Source organism: Hoplias malabaricus, chromosome 17 (genome assembly GCF_029633855.1).
Source record: "Hoplias malabaricus isolate fHopMal1 chromosome 17, fHopMal1.hap1, whole genome shotgun sequence".
Taxonomy (NCBI): domain Eukaryota; kingdom Metazoa; phylum Chordata; class Actinopteri; order Characiformes; family Erythrinidae; genus Hoplias; species Hoplias malabaricus.
The window spans coordinates 17,597,401-17,612,438 of NC_089816.1; positions in this window are offsets into that span (position 1 = coordinate 17,597,401).

Sequence of the window (15,038 nt, forward strand, 5' to 3'; positions counted from 1 at the left end):
GTCTTGAATACTGAGTGCAGTTCAGTTAATAAAACTGTTTTTCTGGTGTTCATTACAAGCAAGCCAGAAAGTGTTTTTCTGTGTTCTACTTGTTAGTATGAACAAAGATGCAGTTTGCTGGAAATAAGCTGTACTCTGACAGTCTTTCTTATGGAGTGCAGTTCAGCTAATAAAACTCTTTCTGCCTTTCATTGCAAGCAAGCCCGAAAGTGTTTTTATGCTTCATACTGGATTGTAAAAGCAAAGTTGCCGTGTGCTGAAAACAAGTTGTTCTTTGACAGTCTTGAATACTGAGTGCAGTTCAGTTAATAAAACTGTCTTTCTGGTGCTCATTGCAAACAAGCCAGAAAGTGTTTTTCTGTGTTCTACTTGTCTGTATAAGCAAAGATGCAGTTTGCTGGAAATAAGCTGTTCTCTGACAGTCTTTCTTATGGAGTGCAGTTCAGCTAATAAGACTCTATCTGCCTTTCATTGCAAGCAAGCCCGAAAGTGTTTTTATGCTTCATACTGGATTGTAAAAGCAAAGTTGCCGTGTGCTGAAAACAAGTTGTTCTTTGACAGTCTTGAATACTGAGTGCAGTTCAGTTAATAAAACTGTCTTTCTGGTGTTCATTACAAGCAAGCCAGAAAGTGTTTTTCTGTGTTCTTCTTGTCTGTATAAGCAAAGATGCAGTTTGCTGGAAATAAGCTGTACTCTGACAGTCTTTCTTATGGAGTGCAGTTCAGCTAATAAAACTCTTTCTGCCTTTCATTGCAAGCAAGCCCGAAAGTGTTTTTATGCTTCATACTGGATTGTAAAACCAAAGTTGCCGTGTGCTGAAAACAAGTTGTTCTTTGACAGTCTTGAATACTGAGTGCAGTTCAGTTAATAAAACTGTCTTTCTGGTGTTCATTACAAGCAAGCCAGAAAGTGTTTTTCTGTGTTCTACTTGTTAGTATGAACAAAGATGCAGTTTGCTGGAAATAAGCTGTACTCTGACATTCTTTCTTATGGAGTGCAGTTCAGCTAATAAAATTCTTTCTGCCTTTCATTGCAAGCAAGCCCGAAAGTGTTTTTATGTTTCATACTGGATTGTAAAAGCAACGTTGCCGTGTGCTGAAAACAAGTTGTTCTTTGACAGTCTTGAATACTGAGTGCAGTTCAGTTAATAAAACTGTCTTTCTGGTGCTCATTGCAAGCAAGCCAGAAAGTGTTTTTCTGTGTTCTTCTTGTCTGTATAAGCAAAGATGCAGTTTGCTGGAAATAAGCTGTTCTCTGACAGTCTTTCTTATGGAGTGCAGTTCAGCTAATAAAACTCTATCTGCCTTTCATTGCAAGCAAGCCCGAAAGTGTTTTTATGTTTCATACTGGATTGTAAAAGCAAAGTTGCTGTGTGCTGAAAACAAGTTGTTCTTTGACAGTCTTGAATACTGAGTGCAGTTCAGTTAATAAAACTGTCTTTCTGGTGCTCATTGCAAGCAAGCCCGAAAGTGTTTTTATGCTTCATACTGGATTGTAAAAGCAAAGTTGCCGTGTGCTGAAAACAAGTTGTTCTTTGACAGTCTTGAATACTGAGTGCAGTTCAGTTAATAAAACTGTTTTTCTGGTGTTCATTACAAGCAAGCCAGAAAGTGTTTTTCTGTGTTCTACTTGTTAGTATGAACAAAGATGCAGTTTGCTGGAAATAAGCTGTACTCTGACAGTCTTTCTTATGGAGTGCAGTTCAGCTAATAAAACTCTTTCTGCCTTTCATTGCAAGCAAGCCCGAAAGTGTTTTTATGCTTCATACTGGATTGTAAAAGCAAAGTTGCCGTGTGCTGAAAACAAGTTGTTCTTTGACAGTCTTGAATACTGAGTGCAGTTCAGTTAATAAAACTGTCTTTCTGGTGCTCATTGCAAGCAAGCCAGAAAGTGTTTTTCTGTGTTCTACTTGTTAGTATGAACAAAGATGCAGTTTGCTGGAAATAAGCTGTACTCTGACAGTCATTCTTATGGAGTGCAGTTCAGCTAATAAAACTCTATCTGCCTTTCATTGCAAGCAAGCCCGAAAGTGTTTTTATGTTTCATACTGGATTGTAAAAGCAAAGTTGCCGTGTGCTGAAAACAAGTTGTTCTTTGACAGTCTTGAATACTGAGTGCAGTTCAGTTAATAAAACTGTCTTTCTGGTGCTCATTGCAAGCAAGCCAGAAAGTGTTTTTCTGTGTTCTTCTTGTCTGTATAAGCAAAGATGCAGTTTGCTGGAAATAAGCTGTTCTCTGACAGTCTTTCTTATGGAGTGCAGTTCAGCTAATAAAACTCTATCTGCCTTTCATTGCAAGCAAGCCCGAAAGTGTTTTTATGTTTCATACCGGATTGTAAAAGCAACGTTGCCGTGTGCTGAAAACAAGTTGTTCTTTGACAGTCTTGAATACTGAGTGCAGTTCAGTTAATAAAACTGTCTTTCTGGTGCTCATTACAAGCATGCCAGAAAGTGTTTTTCTGTGTTCTTCTTGTCTGTATAAGCAAAGATGCAGTTTGCTGGAAATAAGCTGTTCTCTGACAGTCTTTCTTATGGAGTGCAGTTCAGCTAATAAAACTCTTTCTGCCTTTCATTGCAAGCAAGCCCGAAAGTGTTTTTATGCTTCATACTGGATTGTAAAAGCAAAGTTGCCGTGTGCTGAAAACAAGTTGTTCTTTGACAGTCTTGAATACTGAGTGCAGTTCAGTTAATAAAACTGTCTTTCTGGTGCTCATTGCAAACAAGCCAGAAAGTGTTTTTCTGTGTTCTACTTGTCTGTATATGCAAAGATGCAGTTTGCTGGAAATAAGCTGTTCTCTGACAGTCTTTCTTATGGAGTGCTGTTCAGCTAATAAAACTCTATCTGCCTTTCATTGCAAGCAAGCCCGAAAGTGTTTTTATGTTTCATACTGGATTGTAAAAGCAAAGTTGCCGTGTGCTGAAAACAAGTTGTTCTTTGACAGTCTTGAATACTGAGTGCAGTGCTCATTGCAAGCAAGCCCGAAAGTGTTTTTATGCTTCATACTGGATTGTAAAAGCAAAGTTGCCGTGTGCTGAAAACAACTTGTTCTTTGACAGTCTTGAATACTGAGTGCAGTTCAGTTAATAAAACTGTCTTTCTGGTGTTCATTACAAGCAAGCCAGAAAGTGTTTTTCTGTGTTCTACTTGTTAGTATGAACAAAGATGCAGTTTGCTGGAAATAAGCTGTACTCTGACATTCTTTCTTATGGAGTGCAGTTCAGCTAATAAAATTCTTTCTGCCTTTCATTGCAAGCAAGCCCGAAAGTGTTTTTATGTTTCATACTGGATTGTAAAAGCAACGTTGCCGTGTGCTGAAAACAAGTTGTTCTTTGACAGTCTTGAATACTGAGTGCAGTTCAGTTAATAAAACTGTCTTTCTGGTGCTCATTGCAAGCAAGCCAGAAAGTGTTTTTCTGTGTTCTTCTTGTCTGTATAAGCAAAGATGCAGTTTGCTGGAAATAAGCTGTTCTCTGACAGTCTTTCTTATGGAGTGCAGTTCAGCTAATAAAACTCTATCTGCCTTTCATTGCAAGCAAGCCCGAAAGTGTTTTTATGTTTCATACTGGATTGTAAAAGCAAAGTTGCTGTGTGCTGAAAACAAGTTGTTCTTTGACAGTCTTGAATACTGAGTGCAGTTCAGTTAATAAAACTGTCTTTCTGGTGCTCATTGCAAGCAAGCCCGAAAGTGTTTTTATGCTTCATACTGGATTGTAAAAGCAAAGTTGCCGTGTGCTGAAAACAAGTTGTTCTTTGACAGTCTTGAATACTGAGTGCAGTTCAGTTAATAAAACTGTTTTTCTGGTGTTCATTACAAGCAAGCCAGAAAGTGTTTTTCTGTGTTCTACTTGTTAGTATGAACAAAGATGCAGTTTGCTGGAAATAAGCTGTACTCTGACAGTCTTTCTTATGGAGTGCAGTTCAGCTAATAAAACTCTTTCTGCCTTTCATTGCAAGCAAGCCCGAAAGTGTTTTTATGCTTCATACTGGATTGTAAAAGCAAAGTTGCCGTGTGCTGAAAACAAGTTGTTCTTTGACAGTCTTGAATACTGAGTGCAGTTCAGTTAATAAAACTGTCTTTCTGGTGCTCATTGCAAGCAAGCCAGAAAGTGTTTTTCTGTGTTCTACTTGTTAGTATGAACAAAGATGCAGTTTGCTGGAAATAAGCTGTACTCTGACAGTCATTCTTATGGAGTGCAGTTCAGCTAATAAAACTCTATCTGCCTTTCATTGCAAGCAAGCCCGAAAGTGTTTTTATGTTTCATACTGGATTGTAAAAGCAAAGTTGCCGTGTGCTGAAAACAAGTTGTTCTTTGACAGTCTTGAATACTGAGTGCAGTTCAGTTAATAAAACTGTCTTTCTGGTGCTCATTGCAAGCAAGCCAGAAAGTGTTTTTCTGTGTTCTTCTTGTCTGTATAAGCAAAGATGCAGTTTGCTGGAAATAAGCTGTTCTCTGACAGTCTTTCTTATGGAGTGCAGTTCAGCTAATAAAACTCTATCTGCCTTTCATTGCAAGCAAGCCCGAAAGTGTTTTTATGTTTCATACCGGATTGTAAAAGCAACGTTGCCGTGTGCTGAAAACAAGTTGTTCTTTGACAGTCTTGAATACTGAGTGCAGTTCAGTTAATAAAACTGTCTTTCTGGTGCTCATTACAAGCATGCCAGAAAGTGTTTTTCTGTGTTCTTCTTGTCTGTATAAGCAAAGATGCAGTTTGCTGGAAATAAGCTGTTCTCTGACAGTCTTTCTTATGGAGTGCAGTTCAGCTAATAAAACTCTTTCTGCCTTTCATTGCAAGCAAGCCCGAAAGTGTTTTTATGCTTCATACTGGATTGTAAAAGCAAAGTTGCCGTGTGCTGAAAACAAGTTGTTCTTTGACAGTCTTGAATACTGAGTGCAGTTCAGTTAATAAAACTGTTTTTCTGGTGTTCATTACAAGCAAGCCAGAAAGTGTTTTTCTGTGTTCTACTTGTTAGTATGAACAAAGATGCAGTTTGCTGGAAATAAGCTGTACTCTGACAGTCTTTCTTATGGAGTGCAGTTCAGCTAATAAAACTCTTTCTGCCTTTCATTGCAAGCAAGCCCGAAAGTGTTTTTATGCTTCATACTGGATTGTAAAAGCAAAGTTGCCGTGTGCTGAAAACAAGTTGTTCTTTGACAGTCTTGAATACTGAGTGCAGTTCAGTTAATAAAACTGTCTTTCTGGTGCTCATTGCAAGCAAGCCAGAAAGTGTTTTTCTGTGTTCTACTTGTTAGTATGAACAAAGATGCAGTTTGCTGGAAATAAGCTGTACTCTGACAGTCATTCTTATGGAGTGCAGTTCAGCTAATAAAACTCTATCTGCCTTTCATTGCAAGCAAGCCCGAAAGTGTTTTTATGTTTCATACTGGATTGTAAAAGCAAAGTTGCCGTGTGCTGAAAACAAGTTGTTCTTTGACAGTCTTGAATACTGAGTGCAGTTCAGTTAATAAAACTGTCTTTCTGGTGCTCATTGCAAGCAAGCCAGAAAGTGTTTTTCTGTGTTCTTCTTGTCTGTATAAGCAAAGATGCAGTTTGCTGGAAATAAGCTGTTCTCTGACAGTCTTTCTTATGGAGTGCAGTTCAGCTAATAAAACTCTATCTGCCTTTCATTGCAAGCAAGCCCGAAAGTGTTTTTATGTTTCATACCGGATTGTAAAAGCAACGTTGCCGTGTGCTGAAAACAAGTTGTTCTTTGACAGTCTTGAATACTGAGTGCAGTTCAGTTAATAAAACTGTCTTTCTGGTGCTCATTACAAGCATGCCAGAAAGTGTTTTTCTGTGTTCTTCTTGTCTGTATAAGCAAAGATGCAGTTTGCTGGAAATAAGCTGTTCTCTGACAGTCTTTCTTATGGAGTGCAGTTCAGCTAATAAAACTCTATCTGCCTTTCATTGCAAGCAAGCCCGAAAGTGTTTTTATGTTTCATACCGGATTGTAAAAGCAAAGTTGCCGTGTGCTGAAAACAAGTTGTTCTTTGACAGTCTTGAATACTGAGTGCAGTTCAGTTAATAAAACTGTCTTTCTGGTGCTCATTACAAGCAAGCCAGAAAGTGTTTTTCTGTGTTCTTCTTGTCTGTATAAGCAAAGATGCAGTTTGCTGGAAATAAGCTGTTCTCTGACAGTCTTTCTTATGGAGTGCAGTTCAGCTAATAAAACTCTTTCTGCCTTTCATTGCAAGCAAGCCCGAAAGTGTTTTTATGCTTCATACTGGATTGTAAAACCAAAGTTGCCGTGTGCTGAAAACAAGTTGTTCTTTGACAGTCTTGAATACTGAGTGCAGTTCAGTTAATAAAACTGTCTTTCTGGTGCTCATTGCAAGCAAGCCAGAAAGTGTTTTTCTGTGTTCTACTTGTTAGTATGAACAAAGATGCAGTTTGCTGGAAATAAGCTGTACTCTGACAGTCTTTCTTATGGAGTGCAGTTCAGCTAATAAAACTCTATCTGCCTTTCATTGCAAGCAAGCCCGAAAGTGTTTTTATGTTTCATACTGGATTGTAAAAGCAACGTTGCCGTGTGCTGAAAACAAGTTGTTCTTTGACAGTCTTGAATACTGAGTGCAGTTCAGTTAATAAAACTGTCTTTCTGGTGCTCATTGCAAGCAAGCCAGAAAGTGTTTTTCTGTGTTCTTCTTGTCTGTATAAGCAAAGATGCAGTTTGCTTGAAATAAGCTGTTCTCTGACAGTCTTTCTTATGGAGGGCAGTTCAGCTAATAAAACTCTATCTGCCTTTCATTGCAAGCAAGCCCGAAAGTGTTTTTATGTTTCATACCGGATTGTAAAAGCAAAGTTGCCGTGTGCTGAAAACAAGTTGTTCTTTGACAGTCTTGAATACTGAGTGCAGTTCAGTTAATAAAACTGTCTTTCTGGTGCTCATTACAAGCAAGCCAGAAAGTGTTTTTCTGTGTTCTTCTTGTCTGTATAAGCAAAGATGCAGTTTGCTGGAAATAAGCTGTTCTCTGACAGTCTTTCTTATGGAGTGCAGTTCAGCTAATAAAACTCTTTCTGCCTTTCATTGCAAGCAAGCCCGAAAGTGTTTTTATGCTTCATACTGGATTGTAAAAGCAACGTTGCCGTGTGCTGAAAACAAGTTGTTCTTTGACAGTCTTGAATACTGAGTGCAGTTCAGTTAATAAAACTGTCTTTCTGGTGCTCATTGCAAGCAAGCCAGAAAGTGTTTTTCTGTGTTCTTCTTGTCTGTATAAGCAAAGATGCAGTTTGTTGGAAATAAGCTGTTCTCTGACAGTCTTTCTTATGGAGTGCAGTTCAGCTAATAAAACTCTATCTGCCTTTCATTGCAAGCAAGCCAGAAAGTGTTTTTATGTTTCATACTGGATTGTAAAAGCAAAGTTGCCGTGTGCTGAAAACAAGTTGTTCTTTGACAGTCTTGAATACTGAGTGCAGTGCTCATTGCAAGCAAGCCCGAAAGTGTTTTTATGCTTCATACTGGATTGTAAAAGCAAAGTTGCCGTGTGCTGAAAACAAGTTGTTCTTTGACAGTCTTGAATACTGAGTGCAGTTCAGTTAATAAAACTGTCTTTCTGGTGTTCATTACAAGCAAGCCAGAAAGTGTTTTTCTGTGTTCTACTTGTTAGTATGAACAAAGATGCAGTTTGCTGGAAATAAACTGTACTCTGACATTCTTTCTTATGGAGTGCAGTTCAGCTAATAAAACTCTTTCTGCCTTTCATTGCAAGCAAGCCCGAAAGTGTTTTTATGTTTCATACTGGATTGTAAAAGCAACGTTGCCGTGTGCTGAAAACAAGTTGTTCTTTGACAGTCTTGAATACTGAGTGCAGTTCAGTTAATAAAACTGTCTTTCTGGTGCTCATTGCAAGCAAGCCAGAAAGTGTTTTTCTGTGTTCTTCTTGTCTGTATAAGCAAAGATGCAGTTTGCTGGAAATAAGCTGTTCTCTGACAGTCTTTCTTATGGAGTGCAGTTCAGCTAATAAAACTCTATCTGCCTTTCATTGCAAGCAAGCCCGAAAGTGTTTTTATGTTTCATACTGGATTGTAAAAGCAAAGTTGCTGTGTGCTGAAAACAAGTTGTTCTTTGACAGTCTTGAATACTGAGTGCAGTTCAGTTAATAAAACTGTCTTTCTGGTGCTCATTGCAAGCAAGCCCGAAAGTGTTTTTATGCTTCATACTGGATTGTAAAAGCAAAGTTGCCGTGTGCTGAAAACAAGTTGTTCTTTGACAGTCTTGAATACTGAGTGCAGTTCAGTTAATAAAACTGTCTTTCTGGTGCTCATTGCAAGCAAGCCCGAAAGTGTTTTTATGCTTCATACTGGATTGTAAAAGCAAACTTGCCGTGTGCTGAAAACAAGTTGTTCTTTGACAGTCTTGAATACTGAGTGCAGTTCAGTTAATAAAACTGTTTTTCTGGTGTTCATTACAAGCAAGCCAGAAAGTGTTTTTCTGTGTTCTACTTGTTAGTATGAACAAAGATGCAGTTTGCTGGAAATAAGCTGTACTCTGACAGTCTTTCTTATGGAGTGCAGTTCAGCTAATAAAACTCTTTCTGCCTTTCATTGCAAGCAAGCCCGAAAGTGTTTTTATGCTTCATACTGGATTGTAAAAGCAAAGTTGCCGTGTGCTGAAAACAAGTTGTTCTTTGACAGTCTTGAATACTGAGTGCAGTTCAGTTAATAAAACTGTCTTTCTGGTGCTCATTGCAAGCAAGCCAGAAAGTGTTTTTCTGTGTTCTACTTGTTAGTATGAACAAAGATGCAGTTTGCTGGAAATAAGCTGTACTCTGACAGTCTTTCTTATGGAGTGCAGTTCAGCTAATAAAACTCTATCTGCCTTTCATTGCAAGCAAGCCCGAAAGTGTTTTTATGTTTCATACTGGATTGTAAAAGCAACGTTGCCGTGTGCTGAAAACAAGTTGTTCTTTGACAGTCTTGAATACTGAGTGCAGTTCAGTTAATAAAACTGTCTTTCTGGTGCTCATTGCAAGCAAGCCAGAAAGTGTTTTTCTGTGTTCTTCTTGTCTGTATAAGCAAAGATGCAGTTTGCTGGAAATAAGCTGTTCTCTGACAGTCTTTCTTATGGAGTGCAGTTCAGCTAATAAAACTCTATCTGCCTTTCATTGCAAGCAAGCCCGAAAGTGTTTTTATGTTTCATACCGGATTGTAAAAGCAAAGTTGCCGTGTGCTGAAAACAAGTTGTTCTTTGACAGTCTTGAATACTGAGTGCAGTTAAGTTAATAAAACTGTCTTTCTGGTGCTCATTGCAAACAAGCCAGAAAGTGTTTTTCTGTGTTCTACTTGTCTGTATATGCAAAGATGCAGTTTGCTGGAAATAAGCTGTTCTCTGACAGTCTTTCTTATGGAGTGCAGTTCAGCTAATAAAACTCTATCCGCCTTTCATTGCAAGCAAGCCCGAAAGTGTTTTTATGTTTCATACTGGATTGTAAAAGCAACGTTGCCGTGTGCTGAAAACAAGTTGTTCTTTGACAGTCTTGAATACTGAGTGCAGTTCAGTTAATAAAACTGTCTTTCTGGTGCTCATTGCAAGCAAGCCAGAAAGTGTTTTTCTGTGTTCTTCTTGTCTGTATAAGCAAAGATGCAGTTTGCTGGAAATAAGCTGTTCTCTGACAGTCTTTCTTATGGAGTGCAGTTCAGCTAATAAAACTCTATCTGCCTTTCATTGCAAGCAAGCCCGAAAGTGTTTTTATGTTTCATACTGGATTGTAAAAGCAAAGTTGCCGTGTGCTGAAAACAAGTTGTTCTTTGACAGTCTTGAATACTGAGTGCAGTGCTCATTGCAAGCAAGCCCGAAAGTGTTTTTATGCTTCATACCGGATTGTAAAAGCAAAGTTGCCGTGTGCTGAAAACAAGTTGTTCTTTGACAGTCTTGAATACTGAGTGCAGTTCAGTTAATAAAACTGTCTTTCTGGTGCTCATTACAAGCATGCCAGAAAGTGTTTTTCTGTGTTCTTCTTGTCTGTATAAGCAAAGATGCAGTTTGCTGGAAATAAGCTGTTCTCTGACAGTCTTTCTTATGGAGTGCAGTTCAGCTAATAAAACTCTTTCTGCCTTTCATTGCAAGCAAGCCCGAAAGTGTTTTTATGCTTCATACTGGATTGTAAAAGCAAAGTTGCCGTGTGCTGAAAACAAGTTGTTCTTTGACAGTCTTGAATACTGAGTGCAGTTCAGTTAATAAAACTGTCTTTCTGGTGCTCATTGCAAGCAAGCCAGAAAGTGTTTTTCTGTGTTCTACTTGTTAGTATGAACAAAGATGCAGTTTGCTGGAAATAAGCTGTACTCTGACAGTCTTTCTTATGGAGTGCAGTTCAGCTAATAAAACTCTTTCTGCCTTTCATTGCAAGCAAGCCCGAAAGTGTTTTTATGTTTCATACTGGATTGTAAAAGCAACGTTGCCGTGTGCTGAAAACAAGTTGTTCTTTGACAGTCTTGAATACTGAGTGCAGTTCAGTTAATAAAACTGTCTTTCTGGTGCTCATTGCAAGCAAGCCAGAAAGTGTTTTTCTGTGTTCTTCTTGTCTGTATAAGCAAAGATGCAGTTTGCTGGAAATAAGCTGTTCTCTGACAGTCTTTCTTATGGAGTGCAGTTCAGCTAATAAAACTCTATCTGCCTTTCATTGCAAGCAAGCCCGAAAGTGTTTTTATGTTTCATACCGGATTGTAAAAGCAAAGTTGCCGTGTGCTGAAAACAAGTTGTTCTTTGACAGTCTTGAATACTGAGTGCAGTTCAGTTAATAAAACTGTCTTTCTGGTGCTCATTACAAGCAAGCCAGAAAGTGTTTTTCTGTGTTCTTCTTGTCTGTATAAGCAAAGATGCAGTTTGCTGGAAATAAGCTGTTCTCTGACAGTCTTTCTTATGGAGTGCAGTTCAGCTAATAAAACTCTTTCTGCCTTTCATTGCAAGCAAGCCCGAAAGTGTTTTTATGCTTCATACTGGATTGTAAAAGCAACGTTGCCGTGTGCTGAAAACAAGTTGTTCTTTGACAGTCTTGAATACTGAGTGCAGTTCAGTTAATAAAACTGTCTTTCTGGTGCTCATTGCAAGCAAGCCAGAAAGTGTTTTTCTGTGTTCTTCTTGTCTGTATAAGCAAAGATGCAGTTTGTTGGAAATAAGCTGTTCTCTGACAGTCTTTCTTATGGAGTGCAGTTCAGCTAATAAAACTCTATCTGCCTTTCATTGCAAGCAAGCCCGAAAGTGTTTTTATGTTTCATACTGGATTGTAAAAGCAAAGTTGCCGTGTGCTGAAAACAAGTTGTTCTTTGACAGTCTTGAATACTGAGTGCAGTGCTCATTGCAAGCAAGCCCGAAAGTGTTTTTATGCTTCATACTGGATTGTAAAAGCAAAGTTGCCGTGTGCTGAAAACAAGTTGTTCTTTGACAGTCTTGAATACTGAGTGCAGTTCAGTTAATAAAACTGTCTTTCTGGTGCTCATTGCAAGCAAGCCAGAAAGTGTTTTTCTGTGTTCTTCTTGTCTGTATAAGCAAAGATGCAGTTTGCTGGAAATAAGCTGTTCTCTGACAGTCTTTCTTATGGAGTGCAGTTCAGCTAATAAAACTCTATCTGCCTTTCATTGAAAGCAAGCCCGAAAGTGTTTTTATGTTTCATACTGGATTGTAAAAGCAAAGTTGCCGTGTGCTGAAAACAAGTTGTTCTTTGACAGTCTTGAATACTGAGTGCAGTGCTCATTGCAAGCAAGCCCGAAAGTGTTTTTATGCTTCATACTGGATTGTAAAAGCAAAGTTGCCGTGTGCTGAAAACAAGTTGTTCTTTGACAGTCTTGAATACTGAGTGCAGTTCAGTTAATAAAACTGTCTTTCTGGTGTTCATTACAAGCAAGCCAGAAAGTGTTTTTCTGTGTTCTACTTGTTAGTATGAACAAAGATGCAGTTTGCTGGAAATAAGCTGTACTCTGACATTCTTTCTTATGGAGTGCAGTTCAGCTAATAAAACTCTTTCTGCCTTTCATTGCAAGCAAGCCCGAAAGTGTTTTTATGTTTCATACTGGATTGTAAAAGCAACGTTGCCGTGTGCTGAAAACAAGTTGTTCTTTGACAGTCTTGAATACTGAGTGCAGTTCAGTTAATAAAACTGTTTTACTGGTGTTCATTACAAGCAAGCCAGAAAGTGTTTTTCTGTGTTCTACTTGTTAGTATGAACAAAGATGCAGTTTGCTGGAAATAAGCTGTACTCTGACAGTCTTTCTTATGGAGTGCAGTTCAGCTAATAAAACTCTTTCTGCCTTTCATTGCAAGCAAGCCCGAAAGTGTTTTTATGTTTCATACTGGATTGTAAAAGCAACGTTGCCGTGTGCTGAAAACAAGTTGTTCTTTGACAGTCTTGAATACTGAGTGCAGTTCAGTTAATAAAACTGTCTTTCTGGTGCTCATTGCAAGCAAGCCAGAAAGTGTTTTTCTGTGTTCTTCTTGTCTGTATAAGCAAAGATGCAGTTTGCTGGAAATAAGCTGTTCTCTGACAGTCTTTCTTATGGAGTGCAGTTCAGCTAATAAAACTCTATCTGCCTTTCATTGCAAGCAAGCCCGAAAGTGTTTTTATGTTTCATACCGGATTGTAAAAGCAAAGTTGCCGTGTGCTGAAAACAAGTTGTTCTTTGACAGTCTTGAATACTGAGTGCAGTTCAGTTAATAAAACTGTCTTTCTGGTGCTCATTACAAGCAAGCCAGAAAGTGTTTTTCTGTGTTCTTCTTGTCTGTATAAGCAAAGATGCAGTTTGCTGGAAATAAGCTGTTCTCTGACAGTCTTTCTTATGGAGTGCAGTTCAGCTAATAAAACTCTTTCTGCCTTTCATTGCAAGCAAGCCCGAAAGTGTTTTTATGCTTCATACTGGATTGTAAAAGCAACGTTGCCGTGTGCTGAAAACAAGTTGTTCTTTGACAGTCTTGAATACTGAGTGCAGTTCAGTTAATAAAACTGTCTTTCTGGTGCTCATTGCAAGCAAGCCAGAAAGTGTTTTTCTGTGTTCTTCTTGTCTGTATAAGCAAAGATGCAGTTTGTTGGAAATAAGCTGTTCTCTGACAGTCTTTCTTATGGAGTGCAGTTCAGCTAATAAAACTCTATCTGCCTTTCATTGCAAGCAAGCCCGAAAGTGTTTTTATGTTTCATACTGGATTGTAAAAGCAAAGTTGCCGTGTGCTGAAAACAAGTTGTTCTTTGACAGTCTTGAATACTGAGTGCAGTGCTCATTGCAAGCAAGCCCGAAAGTGTTTTTATGCTTCATACTGGATTGTAAAAGCAAAGTTGCCGTGTGCTGAAAACAAGTTGTTCTTTGACAGTCTTGAATACTGAGTGCAGTTCAGTTAATAAAACTGTCTTTCTGGTGCTCATTGCAAGCAAGCCAGAAAGTGATTTTCTGTGTTCTTCTTGTCTGTATAAGCAAAGATTCAGTTTGCTGGAAATAAGCTGTTCTCTGACAGTCTTTCTTATGGAGTGCAGTTCAGCTAATAAAACTCTATCTGCCTTTCATTGCAAGCAAGCCCGAAAGTGTTTTTATGTTTCATACTGGATTGTAAAAGCAAAGTTGCCGTGTGCTGAAAACAAGTTGTTCTTTGACAGTCTTGAATACTGAGTGCAGTGCTCATTGCAAGCAAGCCCGAAAGTGTTTTTATGCTTCATACTGGATTGTAAAAGCAAAGTTGCCGTGTGCTGAAAACAAGTTGTTCTTTGACAGTCTTGAATACTGAGTGCAGTTCAGTTAATAAAACTGTCTTTCTGGTGTTCATTACAAGCAAGCCAGAAAGTGTTTTTCTGTGTTCTACTTGTTAGTATGAACAAAGATGCAGTTTGCTGGAAATAAGCTGTACTCTGACATTCTTTCTTATGGAGTGCAGTTCAGCTAATAAAACTCTTTCTGCCTTTCATTGCAAGCAAGCCCGAAAGTGTTTTTATGTTTCATACTGGATTGTAAAAGCAACGTTGCCGTGTGCTGAAAACAAGTTGTTCTTTGACAGTCTTGAATACTGAGTGCAGTTCAGTTAATAAAACTGTCTTTCTGGTGCTCATTGCAAGCAAGCCAGAAAGTGTTTTTCTGTGTTCTTCTTGTCTGTATAAGCAAAGATGCAGTTTGCTGGAAATAAGCTGTTCTCTGACAGTCTTTCTTATGGAGTGCAGTTCAGCTAATAAAACTCTATCTGCCTTTCATTGCAAGCAAGCCCGAAAGTGTTTTTATGTTTCATACTGGATTGAAAAAGCAAAGTTGCTGTGTGCTGAAAACAAGTTGTTCTTTGACAGTCTTGAATACTGAGTGCAGTTCAGTTAATAAAACTGTCTTTCTGGTGCTCATTGCAAGCAAGCCCGAAAGTGTTTTTATGCTTCATACTGGATTGTAAAAGCAAAGTTGCCGTGTGCTGAAAACAAGTTGTTCTTTGACAGTCTTGAATACTGAGTGCAGTTCAGTTAATAAAACTGTCTTTCTGGTGTTCATTACAAGCAAGCCAGAAAGTGTTTTTCTGTGTTCTACTTGTTAGTATGAACAAAGATGCAGTTTGCTGGAAATAAGCTGTACTCTGACAGTCTTTCTTATGGAGTGCAGTTCAGCTAATAAAACTCTTTCTGCCTTTCATTGCAAGCAAGCCCGAAAGTGTTTTTATGCTTCATACTGGATTGTAAAAGCAAAGTTGCCGTGTGCTGAAAACAAGTTGTTCTTTGACAGTCTTGAATACTGAGTGCAGTTCAGTTAATAAAACTGTCTTTCTGGTGCTCATTGCAAGCAAGCCAGAAAGTGTTTTTCTGTGTTCTACTTGTTAGTATGAACAAAGATGCAGTTTGCTGGAAATAAGCTGTACTCTGACAGTCTTTCTTATGGAGTGCAGTTCAGCTAATAAAACTCTATCTGCCTTTCATTGCAAGCAAGCCCGAAAGTGTTTTTATGTTTCATACTGGATTGTAAAAGCAACGTTGCCGTGTGCTGAAAACAAGTTGTTCTTTGACAGTCTTGAATACTGAGTGCAGTTCAGTTAATAAAACTGTCTTTCTGGTGCTCATTGCAAGCAAGCCAGAAAGTGTTTTTCTGTGTTCTT